A 22,520-nucleotide genomic window follows, 5' to 3' on the forward strand; every position below is an offset into this window, starting at 1 on the left:
CTCTCCTGAGGCTCTTTGCCAAAGACTCCAAATGGGGCCTCTCTCGCCAGCAGCAGTGTAGAGGATGTTGTTGACATCATGTCCCGTTCATACTGGCCCCAGGGCCACGGCATGGGCTATCTCCAGTTTAATTTGCTCAAAAGCCTGCTGCTGCTCAGGGCCCCACGTAAAATAATTCTTCTTCCACATCACCTGATGAAAGTGGCTTACAATGAGGCTATTACTTGGTGGCCTTTTCTGATGGAGTTACAGCATCAGTGGATAAAGGAAGAGCAACTGACGTCATTTGTGTTCAAGAAACGTTTAGATGTTGCACTGAGGGACATGGTTTAGTGGGAAATATTGGTGATAGGTGGACAGTTGGACTGGATGATCTTTGAGGTCTTTTCCAACCTTGGTGAGTCTATGATTCTACCTGGACTTGTGCAAAGCACTTGACGGTGTCCCCGCACAATAGCCTGGTCACCAAATTGGAGAAAAACGGATTTGATGGATGGACTACTCGCTGGATAAGGAATTGGTTGGATGGTTGCACTCAGAGAATTGCAGTCAACCGCTCAATGTCCAAGTGGAGACCGGTGACGAGTGGCATTCCTCAGGGATCGGTGCTATTTAACATCTTTGTTGGCAACATGGACAGTGGGATTGAGTGCACCCTCAGCAAGTTTGCAAATGAGACAAAGCTGAGTGGTGCAGTTGACATGCTAGAGGGAAGGGATGCCATCCAGATGGACCTGAACAGGCTTGAAAGGTGGGCCCATACCAACCTCATAAAGTTCAACAAGGCCAAGTGCAAGGTCCTGCACCTGGGTTGGGGCACAAAACCCAAGCACAAATACAGGCTTGGGTGGAGAATGGCTTGAGAGCAGCCCTGAGGAGGAGGATGTAGGGGTGTTGGTTGATGAAAGACTCAACATGAGCCAGCAGTGAGCGCTTGCAGCCCTGAAGGCCCACCGTATCCTGGGTTGCATCAAGAGAAGCGTGACCAGCAAGCCAAGGGAGGTGATTCTGTCCCTCTACTCTGCTCTCATGAGACCCCCACCTGGAGTATTACGTCCAGTTCAGAGGCCCCCAACTCTAGAAGGACATCGAGCCATTGGAGCGGGTCCAGAGGAGGGCCATGAAGATGATCAGAGGGCTGGAGCACCTCCCCTACTAGGACAGGCTGAGAGAGTTGGGGCTCTTCAGCCTGGAGAAGAAAAGGCTCTGGGAAGGACCTTATAGCAGCCTTCCAGTACCTGAAGGGGACCCACAGGAAAGCTGAGGAGGGACTTTTTATAAGGGCATGTAGCGACAGGATGAGGGAAAATGGCTTTAAACTGGAGGAAGGTAGATTTAGACTAGATACGAGGAAGAAATTCTTTACTGTGAGGGTGGTGAGACACTGGAACAGGTTGCCCAGAGACATTGTGGATGGCCTCACCCTGGAGGCGTTCAAGGCCAGGCTAGATGGGGCTTTGGGCAACCTGGTCTAGAGGGAGGTGTCCCTGCCTATAGCAGGGGGGTTGGAACTAAATGATCTCTGAGGTCCCTTCCAACCCAAACCACTCTATGATTTTGAATATCCTTAGGATGTTCAATCCAGCATGTTCCTTCTGCTTTCAACTAGATTAAATGGGGGAAGGGGGATGTACTTCTAAGTGATAGGGAAGGGCTAGGGAACACTGACACGTTAGGAATCAGCAGCATGATGTGTAGAGTGGATGGTCCCTTTGAACATCCACAGCCCAGAACAGGCAGTCGGGGTGCCAAGATGAGCTGTGCTTAGGTACAAACCACTTCCAAAGCAGCTAGAATCCCTTCATATGCTGCCAATATCTCTTTTTTTTTTTCAGTTGGAGCATAGTGGGCCTTGAATCCCTAGGGGTTGACCTCCAGTCTCCCCTGGTACTTCCTTCCAGAGGCTCCAAGTGGGGTCATTCGCCCCAGCTGCAGTGTAGTGCATGATTTTTAAATCTTGTACTGCCCAAGCTGGTCCAAGGGCTACCAAGGCTTGTTGCTCAGGGTCCCATGTGAAATTGTTCTTGTTCTGGGTCACTTGACAGAGAGGTTTTACGATCAGACTGTCATCTGGAACACGCATTTTTCAACAACCCACAACACCTAAGAAAGATGTTTTCTATCGAGGGTGCCAAATAGTGTTGAACAGTGTTTGATAGGCGCAGGCCAGACCCCAGTACAGTGCAGTGAGCTGTAACTCTTTGGTACTGCCAAGATCAGAGCATACCTTTTTAAAAACATTCTATTGGCTTGTTAGGATTTTGCACTCATTCAGGGGTGAGTTCCAGACCCATTGGAGGTGATAATTGTGATAGATACCTGCCCATATCCTCCCACCCACAACCATCTTGCCTCAGGGTAGATCCCTGAATGGTATTTTTAAATAGTTTTTAAACCATGAACAAAACTGGAAATGAATGCAGAAAACATAGCAATAAGATCATGCGAGTTTGAACACCCCAGGTATATTCAAAATTTTCAAAAACTATTTTAATTTGCCTGGAGTAAAGAATGTACTTGTTAAGAGCTCCCATGGTAGGGTTCCTAAAGTGCAAGAATGATGGCCACACAGAGTAAAAATACCAAATTAAATCCACAGTTGGAGAAACATGAGTGCATGCTATAAATAAACTGGCAAAATCATAGTAGGGGAACTGTTAGGTCATGGTTTGAACTGGTGATTGAGCACCTGGGGAAGGGGTGTGGCTGGCCCAGGAAGCACAGGCAAATTGTTCGCACCTGTGCTCTTCACACAACCAGAAGGGTAGACCCAGGGTGGAGCCAGCCTGGGCTTATATGAGGGCCAGCCACTGAAAAGAGAACGCATCTTGGACTTAGGTTGCTTCCTGTGAAAGAATGCTGCATAGCTAGAGGTTCCCCTTCACTAGTTGGGTGTGTTCAACTCTTCTTTCTGTATATGGCTATTGGCCTTCCTGTGAATACTTAGCCTGGTATTGCCAAGAACCCCTCAGAATCAATTTTGCTTCTTCATGAACACTAAAACCATAAATAAGTTTATGCCAGCACCCAGAGATGATAAATAACCCAACTATGAGAAAAACAAACTTGAAAGCAAATAAAAGTGCATTGTGAACAGAAAGATCAGCTTTGTGACAGGCAGCTATTGAGCCACTATACTACTTGTAACTGTTTTAACGTGCTCTGGTCAGATCTGTTGTTATCTCTACCCTTTGAGCTCCCATGTTAGGCACCCCAAGGACTGTTGTGGTTTAACCTGGCAGGCAGCTAAGCACTACACAGCTGTTCAGTCTCTCCTTTCACTCCTAATGGGATGGGCAAGAGAACTGGGAGGGGGAAACAAACCCTGGAATTTATGGGTTGAGATAAATACTTTTTCCTAAGTAAGAAAAAGAGAGCGACAGTAAATGAGAAGAGAGAACTGGCTTTAACAGACATAGAGGAGTTTGCCTCAGTCTTTGCTGACAGTCAAGCTCTCCACATCTCTCATGTTTCTGAACCTCTAGGCAGAGGTTTGGGGAATGAAATCCCTCAGTCTGCAAGAGAATAACAAGTCCAAAACAGTCCTGAGACTGAACACGTACAAATCCAAATGGCCTGATGATGTGCATCCCAGGGTCCTGAAGGAACTGACTGTTGTGGTTGCCAAGCCACTCTCCAATCATATTTGAAAAGTCACACCTGTCAGGCAAAGTCCTCAGATGACTGGAAAAAGAAAACTATCACTCCCATTTTTAAGAAAGGAAGATCAGGGAAACTACAAGCCAGTGACATCACCTCTGTGGTGGGGAAGGATGATGGAATAGATACTTCTGGAAACTACGTTAAGGCACATGCAAGACAAAGAGGTGATCCATGATAGCTATCATTACTTCACCAAGGGCAGATGATGCCTGACCAATCTGGTGGCCTTCTGTGATGGAATGACAGCACTGGTGGGCAAAGGAAGGACAATTAACGTTGTCTACCTGGACTTGTGCGAGGCCTTTGATGTGGTCCTGAACCGCATTCTTATCTCTAAATTGGAAAGCAATAGATTTGCAGGATTGATTATTCAATGGATAAGTAATTGGTTGGATGGTCATAGCCAGAGGACTGTGGTCAGTGACTCTAAGTCCAGGTAGAGACCAGTGATGAGTGTTGTTCCCCAGGAGCTAGTCCATCTGGGGACCGATGCTCTTCAACATCTTTATCAATGACATAGTGATATTGAGTGCACCCTCAGCAAGTTTGCTGATGATAATAAGTTGAGTGGTGCAGTTGATAGGACAGATGGAAGGAATGCCATTCAGAGGGACTTGGGTAAGCTTGAGGAAAAAGTGGGCCCACATGAACCTAATAAGGCTCAACAAGGCCAAGTGCAAGGTGTAGCACTTGGGTTGAGGCAATCCCAGATGTGAGTACAGACTGGGAGATGAACTCCTTGAGAGCAGCCCAGCAGAGAAGGACTTGCGTGGTCCTGGTGGATGAAAAGCTGGATGTGAGCCAGCAGTGTGCTCTTGCAGCCCAGAAGGCCAACAGTATCCCGGGCTGCATCAGAAGAGGGGTGGCCAACAGAGCAAGGGAGGTGATTGTCTCCCTCTACTTTATCCTCATGAGACCTCATCTGGAGTACTGTATCCAGGTCTGGGGACTCCCAGTACAGGAAGTACGTAGAGCTGTTGGAGCAGGTCCAGAGGAGTACCACAAAGATGATCAGAGGGCTGGAGCACCTCTCCTATGAAGAAGGGCTAAACAAGCTGGGTTTGTTCAGACTGGAGAAGGCAAGGCTCCAGGGAGACCTCATTGTGGTCTTCCCAGTGCTTGAAGGGAGCTTATAATTAGGAAAGAGACTGACTTGGTCTGATAGTGATAAGACAAGGGGGAAGAGTTTTAAACTAAAAGGAGGGAGATTTAGATCAAATATTAGAAGAGAATTCTTTACTCAGAGGGTGGTAGGGCACTGGAACAGGTTGCTCAGGGAAGCTGTAGATGCCCCGTCCCTGGAGGCATTCAAGGCCAGGTCTGATGGTGCCCAGGCACCCTGGTCTACTGCCCAATTTAGTAGTTGACAACCTTGCCCCCATCAGAGGAGTTGGAACTAAATGATCTTTAAGGTTCTTTCCAAATCAAGCCATTCTATGTTCCTATTGCACGTCTCCTGAATGTGTTTCAGATTAAACAACTGTTTAAGAATGGAACTCAGATCTTCCCAAGGTTGGATTGTTTTGAATGACAGGGGGTGTGGGATGGTATGGGCAGGTACCTAGAACAGTGGGCACCTCTATTATTTTAGAACTCCGCCTCTGAATAACTGCAGAATCCTGAAAAACTAGTGGAATATTTGGAAATGGTGCCTTGCTGCCCTAGCAATTTGTTTCAGGGTACATTTGGATCTGAGAGACAGGATGTCTTAGGAGCAGAGGCAAGCAAACTATGCACTCAGAGCATCACAGAGGGTTACAAGTTTTAGTCAACATACACACACGCATCCATTTTAGATAATCCCTGTAAGCGGGAAGCAGAAACTCCCTAAGCAAACACACTATTACTTACTGACCCTTGAGAGATGGCAAACTGCCAGAAAGGAGAGAGAAGGAACGTGCCAGCAGTGGATTCGATAGGTAGTGCCAGCAGGGCGTCCCCTGCTTCAAAGTGCACTTTTTCTCTCTCCCCCACCACAGCTTCTCTCTCCTACTTTTATTGTCCCCAAGGTCTGCAGGGTTTTTTCCACTTGCATGCTGTACCCACACAGCCTACACAAGATACAGAGCCCAAGAGAAACACCTGCTTGTTGTAGTAAGCGTCTTGCGGGGGCACGGGATGTACGGGACAGGCCTCTCCCTAAGCATAGAGAGACAGTGCTATCGTGCTGACCTTGATGCAGAGAAAACAGGAGAAGAAAAAGAATGAGAAAAGAATGTGGAGACAGCCAAATAGGGCATGGTGTTGTCTGGTATGAACCAATCAGAGTGGGACATGACAGCACAGTTTTGTAGGTAAAAATGTAATATAAGCTGTGTTTTAGTAGTGAATAGAGGCCATTTTACCGCTCATCATATTGGTGTCACCTCGGTATATGGCCAAGCTGCAGGCTCCCCTAAGCAACGAACATCACGGTTGCCTGCGAAAGGCAACAAGTGGTGACCCCCGACATGATGCTTAGGGGAATGAGTCGGCTGTCTGCTTGACGGGGCAGGAGCCCATCGCGGGGCGTTAGCACTTGCTGGGCAGTGGAAGCCCGGGGACAAGCCCGGGGACAGAGGGAATCTGCAGTCACCCCTCTGTCGGTGGAGGTCGCGGATGAGCGACGGATATAGCCTCCGGGATCACGCCGGAGAAGAGCCTGGGATCCTGGTCTCAATTGGGAGGAGGATCGGAGGTGACATGGAAACCGTCATAAAGGTGATCGCTCACGCGTGTAAGACCTATCACGGGAAGCATGCTCCTTCTCAGAAGGAGATAGCTGCGGTCCTCTCGTTGCTTGAGAAGGAGGGGCTATTAACATCGCCCCACGATATTTGTGACCACAATAATTGGGATTCGTTTACCGCTGCCTTATCCCAACGAGCAATGGTCACTCAGAAAACAGCGGAGTTAAAAACTTGGGGTCTGATACTGGGGGCGTTGAAAGTGGCCAGAGTGGAGGGAAAGGTACTGGCAGAGGCTCGATACCTTTTGGGTCTCGGCGGAGGAGGCGAGACACCGGACCCGGTCGGGTCCGATGGGGGCTTGGGAGAAGTTTCTTGCAGGGGCCGAGAGGAGACGGAGCCGCCAATGACCGTTGGGGAGATGGCGCCGACTGAGCCAACCGCGCTCAGTTCAAAAGAAGACAAACAACAAGAGAGTGAAAGTTTGTTGTCTCATCCCCCTCCCCCGTATCCGAACCCCTCAGGCGGAACGTTGTATCCTTTATCAGAATTACATCAGTGTTACCTGACTCAAGGGGGCGGAGGAAGCCTGTGATCTACATGGGCAGGATCAACTTAGTGCCCGCAGGGGGAGGGACCAGACAAAAGGTCCGTCCAATGCGGACAGAGGGCATAGCCTACCGTCTCTGGTCACTCCCAGGGGCGGTAGTGCGAGTGATAGTGTAGAGGAGAAAGAAGGGACTGGCTTTGAGTGCAGGGGGATCAAATGACGGACTGGAATTGGATTAGATCGGAGCCTTTGGGGAAGGGTATAGTTCCAGAGGCATTCTGGGTGATTGTGAGTGATCATGGTCCCGAATGGGTGCCACCTGACCCCGGGGGTGTTACGCGCCTGGTGGAATTTATGGATAAAAGAGGCTTGAAATCGCCTCTGACATTAAATGCACTACAAACTTTGGCTGCACTGGGGCCTCTCCTCCCCCGTGACATCACAAACTTAATGCGTATGGTGCTCAGGCTGGTTCAATATACGTTATGGGAGACGGACTGGATGGCCGAGTTGGGGGGTTGTGCCGGGGCGACAGGGGTCGGCCCGGGCCGCTCCCTGCATGAGACCGGCATACAGCAGCTTTCAGGGAAGGCCGTGGGAGTGGCTTCGCCCCAGGGCCAGCTAGTGAAACTAAGGCCAGGGGAGCTAATAGCAGCCACAGATGCAATGGTGGAAGCGTTTAATAAACTTGTGCATAAGGCCGAACCACCTGCTCCATGCACAGATATTACCCAGGGCCCAAATGAATCCTTTCAAAGCTTTGCAGACAGGCTTTTAGCTGCTGCAGAGGGGTCTGATCTCCTGGAACCGGCCCAAGGGCCAGTGATCATTGACTGCCTGCAGCAGAAATTGCATGACAATGTTAAGGCATTGCTGCGAGCCGGCTGAAGTACGCTTAATACCCCGGGAGAAGTTATTCAGTATGTCTTAGATAAGCTCAAGGTGGCTCATTTAACTAATGAAGGGCTAGCCACAGCTACTGTCGCAGCTGTTGGCCTGCGACAGCAAAGATCGCTGCAGCAGCAAGGGCTGTGTTTCCCATGCGGCCAGTATGGCCACGTTAGAGTACAGTGCCCCTGTGGGGGAGGTCAGTCAGGGCCTCCTGATCACAGGAAGGGCTTGCTAAAGGGTATCCGTCATCGGGTATGTGGCAGTTAAACATCATGAATCTGGGAAAAATTCTGTGGGTACCATCGCGAAAAGTAATACCAGATATAAGTGACATATCTGCAAAAACTGAGTCTAGGTGCGAGTTTTCTACAGAAATTCTTCGGTGGCAAACCAAAGCCAACTCCAGAACAACTGAGGGACAGATGATGGGATCAAGAAGCATTCATCAAGAGGAGCACTACACCTGCAACGCTGACACTTCCGATGTTGCTGATGTTTATGGTGTCCCTGGCGATTACAGCGTGTTGCAAACAACTACAATGGATGCAAGAACATATGCAGAAGATTAAAGAAGAGCGTGATCCCTTTGGGGACTGCCACAAGTCCATGGGACCGGATGAGATTCACCCGAGAGTGCTGAGGGAACTGGCGGAGGAGATAGCCGAGCTGCTTTCCATCATCTATCAGCGCTCCTTGTTGACGGGTGAGGTCCCAGAAGACTGGAGGCTTGCCAATGTGACTCCCATCTACAAGAAGGGCTGCAGGGAAGATCCAGGGAACTCCAGGCCTGTTAGCCTGACCTCGGTGCCGGGGAAGATTATGGAGCAGATTGTCTTGAGGGAGATCATGCGGCACGTGCAGGACAACCAGGGGATCAGGCCTAGCCAGCATGGGTTCACAAAGGGCAGGTCCTGCTTGACCAACCTGATCTCCTTCTATGATCTATGATCTAGTGACCCGTCTGGTGGATGAGGGAAAGGCTGTTGATGTAGTCTACCTAGATTTCAGCAAAGCCTTTGACACTGTCTCCCACAGTATTCTCCTGCAGAAGCTGGCAGTCCGTGGCTTGAACAGGTACACTCTTGGTTGGGTAAGGAACTGGCTGGAGGGCCGGGCCCAGAGAGTGGTGGTGAATGGAGTTAAATCCAGCTGGCAACCGGTCACGAGTGGTGTTCCCCAGGGGTCGGTGCTGGGGCCTGTCCTGTTTAATGTCTTCATTGATGACCTGGATGAGGGCATTGAGTGCACCCTCAGTAAGTTTGCAGATGACACCATGCTGGCTGGAAGTGTTGATCTGCCTGAGGGTAGCGAGGCCCTACAGAGGGATCTGGATAGGTTGGATAGCTGGGCTGAAACCAATGGGATGGGATTCAACAAGACCAAATGCCGAGTCCTGCACTTTGGCCACAATAACCCCAGGCAACGCTACAGGCTTGGGGCAGAGTGGCTGGAAGACTGTGTAGAGGAAATGGACCTGGAGGTGTTGATTGATGCTAGACTGAACATGAGCCAGCAGTGTGCCCAGGTGGCCAAGAAGGCCAATGGCATCCTGGCTTGTATCAGAAATAGTGTGGCCAGCAGGAACAGGGAAGTAATTGTGCCCCTGTACTCAGCACTGGTGAGGCCACACCTTGAGTACTGTGTCCAGTTTTGGGCCCCTCACTGTAAGAAAGACATCGAGGCCCTGGAGCGTGTTCAGAGGAGGGCAACAAAGCTGGTGAGGGGTCTGGAGCACAGACCTTATGAGGAGCAGCTGAAGGAGCTGGGATTGTTCAGTCTAGAGAAGAGGAGGCTCAGGGGAGACCTTATTGCTCTCTATAACTACCTGAAGGGAGGTTGTGGTGAGCTGGGGGTCAGCCTCTTCTCCCGGGTGACTAGTGATAGGACGAGAGGGAATATCTTCAAGCTGCGCCAGGGAAGATTCAGGCTGGACGTTAGGAAATGCTACTTCTCTGAAAGGGTAGTCAGGCACTGGAATGGGCTACCCAGAGAGGTGGTGGAGTCACCGAGCCTGGTGGTGTTCAAAGAGCGTTTGGATGTTGTGTTGAGGGACATGGTTTAGCGAGAACCATTGGTGAAGGGCGAATGGTTGGACTGGATGATCCTGTGGGTCTTTTCCAACCTTAGCAATTCTATGATTGTTCGTTGCAGAATTGCACAGGCTTTCTAGCTCCTCAGCTCAGCCTGAAGTTTTTATGCAGCCCCCTTGGCTTTCTTCACTGGAAATTGAGAAACATCCAATGCACTAGAAATGAATTCTGAGTACACAATCTAGACTCGTTTTTTTTTTTTTTGTTTGTTTGTTTGTTTGTTTGTTTGTTTGTAGCAGACAAAGGGAAAAAGGGACAGGGATCGCTGGGGCAAAACATCTGAGGAAGTGTATGGAAAGAAGGTAAACTCTTGTTTATTATATGAGCTTAGCTTAGTACAATTGGAGGCAGGTAGCTGGTCCAGAAGTGAACGATCTCAGGTGAATTTTCATTTATATGTATATATAACAGGTAGTGCTGTGGATCTAATGTAGCCCACAAATGATGATATAGAGAATGTTGAAATGCAACGGATTGTTGTGTTCAGCTCTTTCTCTAAATACATCTTGTTTTCTTATTTCAGCTACAAAAAAATGGCCTTCGGAAAAATGGCATTTTGAAAAATGGCCTTATCTATGACTTTAAATTTAGCCCCTGGAAAAACAGCACCTTCAAACCCTCTCTGGAGAATGAGGATTCTGAGACAAGCAGCAGTGATACATCAGACGATGACGATGTATGAAGATTTCTGTAACATCTGTAGAAGCTCATTTTGATATAATGAAAATATGGGGGATATATTGTCCAAAACAATCTAATTTCTGTAGTAACATACCTATTTAGAGGAATAACGATGGGAACTTCTCTCTCAAGAAAGCAAGGAAGGTTGTGTTCAGTGTGTTGAAAATCACAATAATTTCTTTGTAAACAGATGTTGTAGAATGTGGACTTAGATTGACCCAGCATTGATCTTCTTAATTGCTGCAGCATTTCTGACTAGAAATGTGACAATGTAACAAATCAGACTTTCTCACTTAGTAACAAAAACAATTATAACATCTTGCAAAGCTTCTGTCTTAAAATGCCAACGTATAGACTTGGGAGGGTGGCAGTGATTTGCTTGCAAAGTCCTTTATTTCTGAAAACAGAAATCCTTGAATCCACTTCATACACAAAAAGGGCAGCATCGTATGTTAGACAAAATGAACAAAGTGCGCTAAAACTCTTCCTTAAGTTGTTGTACTATTCTGTCTTCCACAGAATTGCTCTTTAGCCACTGTAGTCTAATCATTGTTATTAATGGCAAAAATCCCTGATGTTATAGTTCCAAATTTCTAGAACTTCTGAATTGAAAGATTTTTGGGGTATTGCAAGACTCAGTATTCTCACAGTGAATACATTCTTAAAGAGAAAATAAGCACTTTGAAATTACTATTCACATGCAGAAAATTAATTAAACTCACTGGCTTTGTCCACTACAAGGAAAATAAACACAGTATTGTCTCAATGCATAGCATCAAGGGTACTGTTTTTTAAATCTATTAGGTTTTGTTTGCTCTTACACTAAATGTACTCTGGCAGGAGTCACTACATTTCAGAATGAAGATATTTTTTATCATCAGTTCTTGCTTTCGTAGCAACATAAATATATCTGCAATAAACACCTATTTCGTATAATGTTTTGAAATATGCTGGTATGCTGGGTTTTTTTTTTTTTTGTCTAAATATGGTTGTTTTGTGTGTGTTTGTTTTTTTTTTTTTAAAGAGAACTGCTGTATCAGTATCAAAGTCCTTCAAGATCAAGATCTTCTGCCTATCCTAGCTACCCTAACACTCATTTTACTACTAATAAGCCTTAGTAACTCAGAAAGTGGAACACAGACTTAATTTTTTTCCCTTTAAAAGCTCTGTAATTAATCCCTTTTGGGAAGAAAGAATACTAGCCCTTTATGCTAATTCAGAAGTCAGCATCAAAGGTCTGCATCGCCCTGATCTTAAATCGTTATCAGCCTGCTCTGTTACTCAGTTTTCCCCTCTCCACAGTAAGAAATAGAAGTGAAGAAGAGTAATACTATAAAGAGATGAAAAGTACCACGATAACAGCAGGATAGCAAAGACCTTGACTACAAGAAATGAAAACAAGCCCAACTGCAAAAGCCCCAAAAATTAAAGAAAAAAAGCTACTTAGCACCAGAAGGCCTCAGACAAAGATATACAGCAAGAGATGCCCTTTCCTCCACTGCCAACCCTTAAATGAGGTCTGGGAAGGGGTGGATCCTGACTCCACCCCTTCCAGTCACTCAGGTGCATTGCATGTACCTGAGCTCCCCTGGGTTGACTCTGTCTTCTCACCAGGTGCTCAATCACTGTTTTAGGCCATGACTTAGCATTTCCACTATAGGAAGCTCTAGGTTTTCACTAAGGAATTTGTTTATTTTGTTATTTTTAATTATAGCAAAACTTAGTAACGCATTGTTCCTCTTTTTTCCTTCTTAATAAGATGCACTTCCTGTAGTGACTCACTGAAAAACTGTTTTCTGTTGAGTTTAAATTTTATTTTTCTGAGAAATTTCACTCAAAACAAAGTTTGTTTTTCATATTTTATTTTCATAGAATGCACAAAAGCAGTCATTTACACTACATCTCCTACTTCTATGCATGACAATGTAATGCAGAATGAAATTTGATTCTCTACTATGTAACAATGCAACTTATTCCATATTTGGTTTTGTTCCTTTACCAGGACAATTTTAGTAGTTCATCAACCTTTTTCTTCTGTCATACCTGAACCATGTTCTGTTCTCAGGATACATCCTCTGCTTGTTTCTCCTGCTTGAGCAGCTCAACACCATAAAGGCTTAATAAGTTATTGGAATAAGTTTGCTTATTTCTTTAGCAGGTTCAAGCTCTGGGTATAAGAGAGAAGACTGAATAATCACTGTTTTTCTGATCTATTGGTGTGCACTTTATGTTGACTAGTGTGAAGGGTGCCTTTGTTTATAGTAGACAGCTCCTTTACCTCATTTAGAACGACTAGAAGTTTTCCTCACAGATTTCTGCAGTTTCTCTCTTCTGATACAGGAAGATAGATATTGTTCCTGAAAAGCATTGATTACAGTAGAACTGTCCACTGATGCATATTGGACCTAATCAGGAATCTCAAGTAGACTTTTCCTGAGTGTGTTCCCAGTCTGAAAAATATTATCAAGTAGGAAATCAAATTTTGTGTGCATGTGCAATTACTTCTGAGAACTTCAACTTTAGGGATCTTTAAACTGTTTTTCATTAAATACACGTAAACTGCTGGCTGCTAGAAACTGGAAGGAGAGTTTAGTCAGGACTTCAATTTTCCTAGTTTTCTATTTGCTGCTAGGAAGTGGTTGATGCAATGTTTTCAGCTGCGTGGAACTTCTGGTCTGATTAAGGATTATTGTTGTGCACCAAGAATTGTTATATTAGAAAGATAAATATTCTGACTAGCTGGTCAGCTTTGCTCATGCTGTTATTCATAATCATCAGTGAGCTGTATTGCAGAATGAATGAGGTTTGTTTCATTCCCTGGATCTCCCTTCAGCCTTTCCTGGAAGTAAAAGAACAAAGAAGTTGTCAGGATGTACAGGGAGAAAATTAGAAAGGCAAAAGCCCAGCTTGAACTCAACTCGGCCATGGGGGTAAAAGAGAACAAAAAACTTTTTGACAAATATATTAATAGTAAGAGGAGGGCTAAGGAGAATCTCCATCCTTTACTGGATGCAGCAGGGAACGTGACCACTAAGGATAAGGAAAAGGCTGAGGTTCTCAATGCCTTCTTTACATGTCTTTAAAAGCCAGACCAGTTATCCTCGAGATACTCTACCCTCTGACCTGGAAGCCTTGGATGGGGAGTGGAATAAACCCCCTATGATTCAGGAGGAAACAGTCACTGACGTACTACTCCACCTGGACTGCCACAAGTCCATGGGGCCAGATGGATCCACTCGAGGGTACTGAGGGAGCTGGTGAAGGCTATTACCAAGCCACTTTCTATTATTTATCAGCAGTTCTGGTCAACCAGGGAGGTCCCAGAGGATTGGAGGTTTGCCAATGTGACTCTCATCTACAAGAAGGATCATAAGGAGGATCCAAGGAACTACAGGACTATCAGCCTGACCTTGGTGCTAGGGAAGGTTATAGAGCAGATTGCCTTGAAGGAGATTGCACAGCATGTTTGGGACAACCAGGGGATCAGGCCTAGCCAGCATGAGTTCATGAAGGACAGGTCCTGCTTGATCAATCTGATCTCCTTCTAAAGGAAAGGTGTAGAGCAAATGAAGGTAATGACAAAGCCTTTATTTAAGAAATAGGCACACGAGGGAAAGATATCAAAAAGAATCGACTCACCCCTCCCGGTAGCAGCGCGCAGGCAGAGCCGAGCTGAGGAATGTGTCCCTCCCCCGTTCGTACGGCCGCGCCGCCGCACTCACACACTCACAGAGCCCACCCATTGGTTCAGGCTGTGACCCTGGAATTCCACTACAAAAGGCTGTTGATGTAGTCTACCTAGATTTCAGCAAAGCATTTGACTCTGTCTCCCACAGTATTCTCCTGGAGAAGCTGGCAGCCCATGGCTTGGACAGGTACACTCTGCCAGGTAAAGAACTGGCTGGATAGTTGGGCCCAGAGAATGGTGGCAAATGGAGTTAAATATAGCTGGTGACTGGTCATGAGTGGATTTCCCCATGTGTCAGTATTGGGGCCTGTCCTGTTCAATATTGATGACCTGGATGAGGGCACTGAGTGAACCCTCAGTAAGTTTGCAGATGACACCAAGTTGGCTGGAAGTGTTGATCTGCCTGAGGGTAGTAAGGCCCTACAGAGGGATCTGGACAGGCTGGATCACTGGGCTGAAGTTCAACAAGACCAAATGCTGGGTCTTGCACTTTGGCCACAACAACCCCAGGCAACACTACAGGTTTGGGACAGAGTGGCTGGAAGACTGCGTAGAGGAAACAGACCCAGGGGTATTGGTTGATGCTCGGCTGAACGTGAGCCAGCACTGTGCCCAGGTGGCCAAGTGGGCCAATGGCATCCTGGCTAGTATCAGAAATAGTGTTGCCAGCAGGAGCAAGGAAGTGATCATCCCTTTGTACTCAGCACCAATGAAGTTGCACCTTGAGTACTGTGTTCACTTTTGGACCTCTCACTACAGGAAAGACATTGAGGCCCTGCAGAGTGTTCAGAGAAGGGTCATGGGGTTATCTAGATCTGTGACCATGACAGGAGGACAGCAGGCCCACCAGCCCAGGGAGGGGTTTGGCCCAGTTCTATGACTAATGCATCAGGGGACCCTTTTCCACTTTCCTTGGGAAAGGGTAGAAAGACGAGCCTACAAAGAGAACAGCAGCAACGATCTGAGGAAGAAAGTTAATTTACTAAATATGATATCAGAATGCAAGATAGCACCATATAATACAATATTTAATTGGAACTGAGGCTAATTGTTGCTTTCTGCAACAACGATGTTAGCCACCTGTGTTAGGCCTCTGCGCTCACTGACCAATAGCCTGATCAGGGCCAAACGACTGCAGATGCACACCAATATGATGAGCAGCAAATGGCCTTTATTCACTACCAAATACAGCTTATATATATTTTTACCTACATAACTGTGCTGTCATGTCCCACCCTGATTGGTTCATACCAGATAACATTGTGCCTTATTTGGCCATTTCCACATTCTTTTCTCATCTTTCTTCTTCTCCTGTTTTCTCTGCATCAAGGACAGCATGATAGCACTGTCTCTCTATGCTTAGGGAGAGGCCTGTCCCATACATCCCGTACCCCTGCAAGACGCCTACTACAATAGCTAATATATCAAATAAAATGAGAGAGAGTGTGTCCGAAACCAAAGGCCTTACTCTGAAAAGGCAAAACAGTTGGGTAGCAAACCCATACACTGCCAGGCAGTAAGAGAGAGAGTCCCATGACTTGCCAAGACCTTTACCATCCCCTCTAAATTCAAAGTCCTCTGGGGTATGTAGTTCTCTTCTAAGAATCAGGTATCCAGAAAGTTGTCAGTCCATGTGTATGGGAACTGTTGAATCACAGCCTGAACCTCTGATTGACCACCTGAGGTGAGCGCTGAGTCAGCTGCAGGGGCACAGGTGAATGCAATTTCACCTGAGTGACCGGAAGGGGTGGAGCCTGGCTCCACCTCTCCTAGACCCCATTTAAGGGCTGACTCTCAAAAAAGAAGGATCTCTAGATAGAGATCGTTCCTCTTGGAGCCCTTTTGTGAGCCTAGGACATGGATAAGATCTTTATTTCATTACTTGTTTACAATGTGATAATCTATCTGGTCCAGTACCTGTATACCTGTTTGCCATACACTTGGCAAGCCAGGCAGTGTAGCCAATATATATATACTAAAACCACGATGTCTTTTTTGTGGGGTCTTTATAAATGAATCTGGGGGGAGAACACTACCCCCCTAGATAAAATGATCCCTGGGCAGATTCCGGGATTTCTGGGATCTCCCTATTATGAACTAGCAACCATTATCGAAAAATGGGGTCCTCTGTGAGTTATAAGGAATATGTCCCCATTCCCCATGGCGGACTACTTTCAAGGTTTACATAGAGATATATTAATTACAAAGGAGCGGCAGCTAGCCGCCTCTACAGTGGCATGGCCATTGCTGCATACCCTAAACCAAGCTGAAAAAAGAGCTGGTACCTTAGAAAATGAAAACCAGCTATTAAGAAACCGCACTGAGAAATTAAAACAGGAGCTGAAAATATTAATGGGAAAAAAAAAAACAAAAACTTGCATCCTCCGATAGGCCAGGTCCATAATATTTCAGTAGATAATGAACAGATTTTCAAAACAACGGACCTGGTGGAGCAAGGAAATAAAAATTCTAAGGCAGATTTAGAAGCTCCACTTATGACGGATTCCTTAGAACTCTGTCCTGTTATAACTCAGAAAACTAAAAAGGTGCAAGATGGACCAGCAGGGGTACCCCCCCGATCAATGGCCCCCTGCCCAAACACATTTTCATGTGATGGCCAGGCCATATACGCCAATGGAATTGATGGATATGGTACAATGATTCCGGCAAAGGCCAAAGGAAAGCGTACCAACATGGCTATTAAGATTATGGGACTCGGGGGCAGAAAGTGTCATGGTTAGTGGTCCAGAAATATCTAAATTGGCCACCACGACAGTACACCCTGCCCTCAGACAAAGACTATATGCAGGTGTCCAATTCCCTGACGAAAACCATTCTGTAGTCGATTGACTAATGGCAGCATGCCGCATGGTATGGCCCAACAAATCCAACACATCTTTAAATTCAGGCTTATGGTCTAACATGGAGGACCTTCAAAATTATTTTCGAGAACGGGGCATAAGAGAAGTGATATATGAGGACTCATTGGAAGGTCCAGATATGGTTAAGTTCTCTGCAAGCATGAAAGACTTAATTTTACAACAGGTCCCTCCCCGTTTATATGGGACCTTGGTCTCCCTATTAAACCCCCTGGTGGCCTCAGAGGCAGTGGTCCAGCAGGCTGCCCAACTAGTGGCTGACCTGGGGGAGACAGAGCGCTTAAGGATCAAGCGCAATATCCGGGCAGTGGAGGAAGCAGAGGTCCTACCGGTAACCAAAAAGCCAATTACACGACACCCTCAATCGGGACCCGTAAGGGCCTCACGAAAGCAAATGTTTAATGATCTTATCCAGGCTGGAGTCCAGTTTGCAAAAATTGATCGCCAACCCAATCACATCCTCCTTCAGCTGTGGAAACAGCTGAAGGATGATCAGAAACTTCAGAATCACCCCAGAAAACTGAGGGTAAGAACTATAGACGGGCTACCAACCACAACATGGAATTTAGAGGACTTCATAGTCCGTAATAGGAAAAAGAAGCCCCCTCAAGTGTCTCGGGCCACAATGCCCAAGCCACCTGAAACAAAAGACTTATCCCTAGCACAATTCATGGCATGACAAGGGACATTAGTCCCCCCAGGGTGTCCAAACGGGACCGGAGGCCCTATGTAGAATTAATGATTTATTGGTCCCGGAAAGGTATCCAGAGAGTTATGGCATTGGTGGACACTGGAGCGGAAGCACCAATAATTTATGGAGATCCGACTAAATTCAATGGCGATAGGGTGATGATTGGAGGGTTTGGGGGACAGACCGTTCCAGTCACCCAAACCTGGCTGAAACTGAGGATTAGGCGTCTCCCACCCCGGGAGTATAAGGTATCTAATGCCCCAGTCCAAGAATACATCTTGGGTATAGATATTTTGTGGGGTCTGGCTCTCCAGACAACTGTGGGAGAGTTCAGACTTTGGCAAAGGTGTATTAGTATCCAGGCGGTGCAGGCAATATTAAGAGGTCATGCGAAGCAAGGGCCTATTTGCCTGCCAAAATCACGCTGGATCACTAATGTTAGACAATATAGACTCCCGGGTGGGCAAGATGAAATAACAAGAACGGTGCAGGAATTAGAGAAAGTAGGCATTATAAGACCTGCACATAGCCTGTATAATTCCCCCATATGGCCAGTAAGGAAGTCGGATGGAACATGGAGAATGACGGTAGATTATAGGGAGTTGAATAAGGTCACACCGCCTATCCATGTGGCTGTACCCAATATTGCCTCCCTAATAGATACATTGAGTAGAGAGATAAAAACGTACCATTGTGTTTTGGATTTGGCAAATGCATTCTTCAGAATTCCAATTGCTGAAGAATCACAAGATCAATTTGCATTTACGTGGGGAGGCAGGCAGTGGACCTTTCAGGTCCTGCTACAGGGGTATGTCCACTTGCCAACGTACTGTCACAATCTAGTGGCGCGTGACCTGGCTTACTGGGAGAAACCTGACAATGTCAACTTGTACCATTATATTGACGATCTCCTGTTGACGTCCGACTCATTGGAGACGGTAGGACGAGCAGCAGATGTGTTAACCAGCTATCTGCAGGAAAGGGGATGGACTATAAATCCCCAGAAGGTGCAAGGTCCGGGCCTGTCTGTAAAGTTCCTGGGGGTAGTTTGGTCAGGAAAGACCAAAGTATAAGTATTACCCAGTGCCATAATAGATAAGGTTCAGGCATTCCCAGTCCCTACAACACCAAAGCAGCTGCAGGAGTTTTTAGGTATATTAGGGTACTGGTTCTCTTTTATACCTCACTTAGCACAGCTGCTGAGGCCACTGTACAGACTCACGAAAAAGGGGCAGCTATGGGACTGGGGGAGAATGGAACAGGACACTTTCCAACAGGCGAAACTGGCAGTCAAACAAGCCCAGGCATTGGGTATATTTGATCCCAGCCGAATTGGATGTTCATGTCACTCAGGATGGTTTTGGCTGGGGCCTGTGGAAACACCAGAGTTCTGTCCGGACCCCCATTGGATTCTGATCTCAGGTCTGGCACGGAGCAGAGGAAAGATATAGTATGGTTGAAAAACAGTTATTGGCTGCCTACTCTGCATTACAGGCGGTGGAGCCAATAACTCAAACAGCTGTTTGAGTTATAGTTAAGACCACTCTGCCAATTCAGGGGTGGGTGAAAGATCTGACCCACCTTCCTAAGACAGGGGTGGCCCAAACACAAACAGTGGCACAATGGGTCACCTATCGCAGCCAGAGGAGGAGTCTGTCTTCATCACTGATGAAAGAAGAACTTCAGAAGATCCTAGGCCCGGTGACGTATTGTAGTGATGCTCCAAAAGAAACATTGGTCGCTCCACCGGAGAAGAGCCCTGTTCAGGAGGGAAAATATCCTCTTCCTGAGAACGCTTGGTACAAAGATGGGTCCAGCAAGGGCAACCCGAGCAAGTGGAGAGTTATAGCATACTATCGCTCCACTGAGACGATATGGTTTGATGAGTGGGACAGTCACAGTAGCCAATGGGCAGAATGCAAGCCATGTGGATGGTCATAACCAAGGAACTCAGTGATGGTATCCTGATGTCATGGTTTTATGATTTTTGGTTATCAGTATTCCACATCACAACATCATGCAGTGTACTGGGAGTTAAAGAGCAAATGCTTTAGTTCCGGGTACCTGTCTGGAAGAGAAGAAGAACTACGTTCCCCAAGAGCCTTTTCGAGTACTGTTATCATTTCCTGCTCAAGGGAACAGATATAAGGGTGCTGGTCATCTGACTCGGCCCTCTTCTCGTCTCGCCGTGTTCCCTGTCGAATTGGCTCGCTACTGCTGCTCCCGACTGCACGCAAGGCTTCAGTATTAGTGTAAGGCCTTTGGCTCTCGGACAATCTTTCTCTCAATTACTTTTGACTTATATTGTATTATAGTGTGTTATCATGCATTCCAGTACTATATGTAGTAAATTAGTTTGTTTCTCCTCAGATAGTTGCCGCTGTTTTTAATTATTTTGGGGTCCCCTGTTTCCCTTCCTGGAGGCGTGGATTTTGTGAAATCCCTCCGCCCCACTAGTCACGGAACCAGACCGGACCAGCCTGTAAACCGTTGACATTTTTGGTGGAGAATGCGGACAAAAGCTTCTGTTTAGCTTTTTAGAATGAATCTCTCTCTGCTCTCGGAGAACTTCGTTGGGAAAGTTTATCTCTTTCATAGGTGCTCACTGAAAACTTGACCTTGAAAGTCCAGGCGGACTGCCAGTATTTTGAGATATTTTGTAAACTTTGAGCACTGCTATCTTGCTTTAGTAAAGAGGAAGGAAAAAAAAAGTGATTCTGCTTTCTGATTTAAACCAGTTTGTAGGGAGAGCTGCTAATTTCACGGAACTTGGGATTTTGAAGCAGGTTCCCAGTCTCTCTTGCGAATCCTTTATGGATTGTTTGAATGCTCACCTGACCACGTTGTCAATCTCCCTGAATGCACTGTTTGTCATTGTAATTATTTCACTCAGTATCTGGAATTATCGTATTCTGAAGAAGTCCCCTCCAAAACCAGAGAATACTGAGTGGCAGGGTGTATGGAAAGACCTGGGAGAGACTTTGGAGAGATGGACATGTTCGGTGTCATGGAACTTTACTCCTGAACACCTAAAAGATCCTGAGAGCCTGAACAGGTATTTGAGACAGGGATGTTGCGGCCTAGGCATATCTGAGGAAGCACAAATGATTTGGGGCCTGGCTAATGCTTATTGGGCCTTATTTAATACTATCGCAGAGAGGGAAAGAATTCTAGAAATAGAGAGTGAGAGAGAGTCCAATCCGAGAAGGAGTCTCTCCGAGCTGAGAAAGAAAGTCTCCGAGCCAAGAAGGAGACTCTCTGGACTGAGCGGAATATGCTCCAGTCTGAGAGAGACTCCCTCCAAAATGAGAGGGACTTCCTGCAATCCAAACTTGACAACCTCCAACTTGAACACAATGCCCTCCAGTCTGAGCGAAACACACTCCGGTTCGAGAGGAACACCCTCAAGTCCTAACGGGATGTACTCCAAACTGAGAGAGATGCCCGCCAGCACGCAAAATTCAGTCTCCAAAGTGAGATAACCAAAATTCAGTCTCATCAAGCCAAGCTCGAATCTGAACTAAGCACTCTCATAATTCAGCGAGATAGACTCCGAGCCGAGCTGGAGAGTAAGTGCATCGGGACTGACCAACCTGATCAACCGCAGGAGGCACCAGAATCGATGTCAGTTGCCCCTGTAAGAGGACGAAAAACAAAACGAATTTCCACTCAGTTAGAACAGAAGAAAGAGGAGGAGGGTGTAGTAGAGGAAGCAGTCAATGTAAGAGAAGAGGAGGAGGGTGAAGTAGAGGAAGCAGTCATTGTAAGAGAAGAGGAGGAAAGAGGTCCAGTGGAGTGGCTCCAAGGAACTGGAGTGCCCATACCCTCAATAAGACTGCATGCACAAACACCAAGGAGGGCAGGAAGTCCTGAAAGAGCAGGAGGTGAGCAAGACATCGTTGCCATTGTGGGTAGATCTTTGAACATGAACAAAATTCATGGTCTGAGAATGGACTTCACACGCCACCCCAATGAGCCTATTGTCACCTGGTTACTTCAATGCTGGGACAGTGGGGCCAACAGTGTGTGGCTAGATAGCAGAGAAGCTCGTCAGCTTGGTGGCATTGCTAGGGACTCAGCCATTGACAGACGTATTAGCACATGCCAGAACCAGGCCTTCACCCTCTGGAAGCGGATGTTGTTAGCCGTGAAAGAAAAACACCCCTTTAAAGATGATCTCATGCCTGAGAAAAGGAAATGGACTGATATGGAAAAGGGCATCTGTTATTTGAGAGAATGAGCCGTGGTGGAAATGATATACAGCTCCGACTTCATCCCTGACGAGCCAGACCAAGAGCATGATCCTGAGAGAGTCTGGTGTATACCAAATATGTGGCGCACATTCACTAAGACTGCACCAGAAAGGTATGCCAGTACATTTGCAGCAATGTATGGCAGAGGGGAAAGAAGACCCCTTATAGATGATCTGGTTAATAGACTCCAAGACTTTGAGTTGCATTTAAATCCTCTACGAGCTTGTGTTTCAGCCATCACAAGGATAGTTGAAATGCTAGACAGAATGGAGAGCAAAAAAGAAGATATTATAGACGACCTGTCTATCACACGTGATGCTGATGGATCCATCGTGGATGAGGACCAGAATTCCCAAAACACTCCACTGGCAGAGCTGATCAACTTGGTGTCCTCCCGACCTACATCATCCAACATCTCAGCCATCAAAAGGGGACGTCCTCCTGCTAGAGGAAATGATAACGGTAAGA

Source organism: Gallus gallus, chromosome W, assembly GCF_016699485.2.
Source record: "Gallus gallus isolate bGalGal1 chromosome W, bGalGal1.mat.broiler.GRCg7b, whole genome shotgun sequence".
Classification (NCBI taxonomy): domain Eukaryota; kingdom Metazoa; phylum Chordata; class Aves; order Galliformes; family Phasianidae; genus Gallus; species Gallus gallus.